This window comes from Octopus bimaculoides, chromosome 24 (genome assembly GCF_001194135.2).
Source record: "Octopus bimaculoides isolate UCB-OBI-ISO-001 chromosome 24, ASM119413v2, whole genome shotgun sequence".
In the NCBI taxonomy this organism is placed as follows: Eukaryota; Metazoa; Mollusca; class Cephalopoda; order Octopoda; family Octopodidae; genus Octopus; species Octopus bimaculoides.
The window spans coordinates 21113499-21116322 of record NC_069004.1 but is presented as its reverse complement, the minus strand read 5'-3'; positions in this window follow the sequence as shown (position 1 = coordinate 21116322).

The following is a 2824-nucleotide window of genomic DNA, read 5'->3' as shown; positions in this document are numbered from 1 at the left end:
TTTGAAGATACAGCCTTAACAGTGGTGAATAAAACTATTGCAATTGGAGGATAATAGCGACATCAATTCACAGGTTTTGGTAAATTTTTAGAATATTCCTCTTGATTTCAGTGGGGAAATAATTATTTTTCCTCATTTCTGTGTGTTTGTGTGTGTGTGCATGTGTGCGCGCGTGCATGTGTGCGCGCGTGCATGTGTGCTATCAACTAATCTGACCTCCAAATGTGCCGCAAAGGTTTTTTTTTCTCCCAGAAAACAGAAGGGATTGGGGTGTGCTCTTTCAGACTACCCCCCACCCAGCCCCAGAGTTTTCTTTACTTCTTTTTTTTTTTCATGTATTATCAACAAATGTGACCTCCAATCCAATCAGAAACAACAGACTTCATAAACTTCTTGAGAAACTGCAATTGATTAAACAAATACTAGTTTCTAATATTGGTTTCAAGGCCAGCAATTTTGGAGGAGGGATAAATGGTATTTATTTTATCAGCCCTAAAAGGATGAAGGTTAAGTCGACCTTGGCAAAATTTGAACTCACAACACGAAGACAGATGAAATGTTGCTAAGCATTTTGTCTGGTATGCTTACAGTTCTGCTAGCTTGAATTTGGAATAAGTGGCAGGAAGAAATAATTGATTGCATCAGTTCCAGTATTTGCCTGGTACATATTTTTTTCAACCTTGAAAAGAGAAGAGGTAAAATTGTCCTTGGTGTGATTTGATTAGAAAGTAAAGAGTAACAGCTAAATGCAGCAAAGCATTTTATCCAATTTTTCATGAATTCTATCAGAATTATCACCTTTAATTCAATAAACATATGAGGGTGAGCTGCAAAATTCATAGGTTGATTATGAAGGAGTGAAGCTAGAGCAGTGAAATCTTGCATGTCATAATTTCAACTCTTATTAATAACTACATTGTTCAAAGACTTCAAAAGTATCTGGTAGCGACAGCAGATATGATGTTATCATCACTGTAATATTGGTTCCCAGCCAAGTGTTTTTTCATATTGTGAAAGAGGCAATAGTCAGATGGAGCCACATCAGGAGAAAAGGGAGGATGATCAACCAGTTCAAAGCCACAGTCATACACAGCAGCCATTGAAATCAAGGGCTTGTGTACTGGAGTATTGTCCTCATGAAACAAGACTCCTTTTGTCAGTTTTCCTCGCCTTGATTGCCTTTTGTAAAAGTTCAGCAAGTTGGCATAGTACTCTCCATTAATGGTGTGGCCCTTTTGAAGATAGTCAATAAACACAATGCCTCTTGCATCATAAAAACTGAGACCAACATCTTCCCTGCAGATGAAACAATCTTGGCCTTCTTTGGAGTAGGTGAGAAGGGGTGTTTTCACTACATGAATTGTCCCTTTGTCTCTGGCTCAAAGTGATGAAATCAAAACTCATCCTGGGTTAGAAAACATTTAAGGAAACCAATTGGATCTGCCTGAAACAATGTCAGATTTCCCCATGATGTGATCAGCCCGGTGTGCTTTTGATCAGGTGTCAGATGTGGCAGCCACCAAGTAGAAACCTTCATCATACAGAATATTCTCAACTCTTTCATGGGATATTTGATTTATAGTTAACCACCTTTCATCTATCACCATGTGGTGAACACAATGTTTTCCTCAGCGGTAGCAGTTGCAGGCTGTTCCATTCCCCTCCAAAATTCAGCTGCACGCTTTTACACTGTTGATAGAGCTGGTACATCATCCCTTAATGTAGCAACCATATCAGCATGAATGTCTTAGTCCCCAAAGACATTCATGCTGACATGGTTGCTAACCTTTTTCTGCAGGTACTTAATTACACCTCAAAGTCAAATTTTTCCCATTTCTAAGAGAAGTCACTATTAGTTACTTTTGAAGTCTTCTTCAAAAAGTTAGATATCAGTTTACTCGGAAAGAAATAATGCAGTTGAAATTAATGCATGCAAGATTTCACAGTTGTGGCATCACTCTTTCATAGACAGTCTACAAACCTTTTAGTACAACCTTGTGCTTACATGTGCAAAAACATATATACAAATTGTGTAAGCATGCCCTGGCACCCTGCCCCCAGATTCTCTTCCAGAGCTTTCTTGCAAATGGCAGGATGCCAAGCAAGCTGAAGGAGGGAATAATATGCCCAATCCATAAAGGGAGAAGTAGAGCAGATGCCAAAAACTATAGGCCTATCTCTCTGACTTCACACATCAGGAAAGTCATGGAACGGATAGTCAGAGGAAAACTAATCGCATTCCTTGAAGAAAATAACATGCTAAGTGATACCCAGCATAGCTTTCGACCAGGTAGGAGCTGCCTGACCCAGCTCTTACAACATTATGACTGGGTGTTGAGGCAGTTACTCAATAACTCAAATGTGGACATAATATACCTTGATTTTGAAAAAGCTTTTGATAAAGTGGATCATGGTATGATATTCCACAAACAGCATGATCTCAGCATAGCTGGAAAACTTGGAGAGTGGTTACATGACTTTCTGAAAGATAGAAGTCAGGCAGTAGTGGCCAATGGAGCCACCTCTATGAAAACACAAATAGTGAGTGGTGTTCCACAGGGCACTGTCTTGGGACCACTGCTTTTCATAGTGGCCCTCTCAGATATACCCTCAACTGCCCGGATAGCCACCCTTGCTAGCTACGCAGATGATACGAAAGTCTTGCAGAAAATACAGAACCCCAGTGATGTTGCACATCTGCAGCAGGAGTTGGACTCAATTTACAGATGGGCTGAGAATAATAATATGCAGTTTAATGCTCAAAAATTCCAAGCCCTGCACTACCAGCATCCAAAACTGAATATGAAACTTACAGGGTCTACTG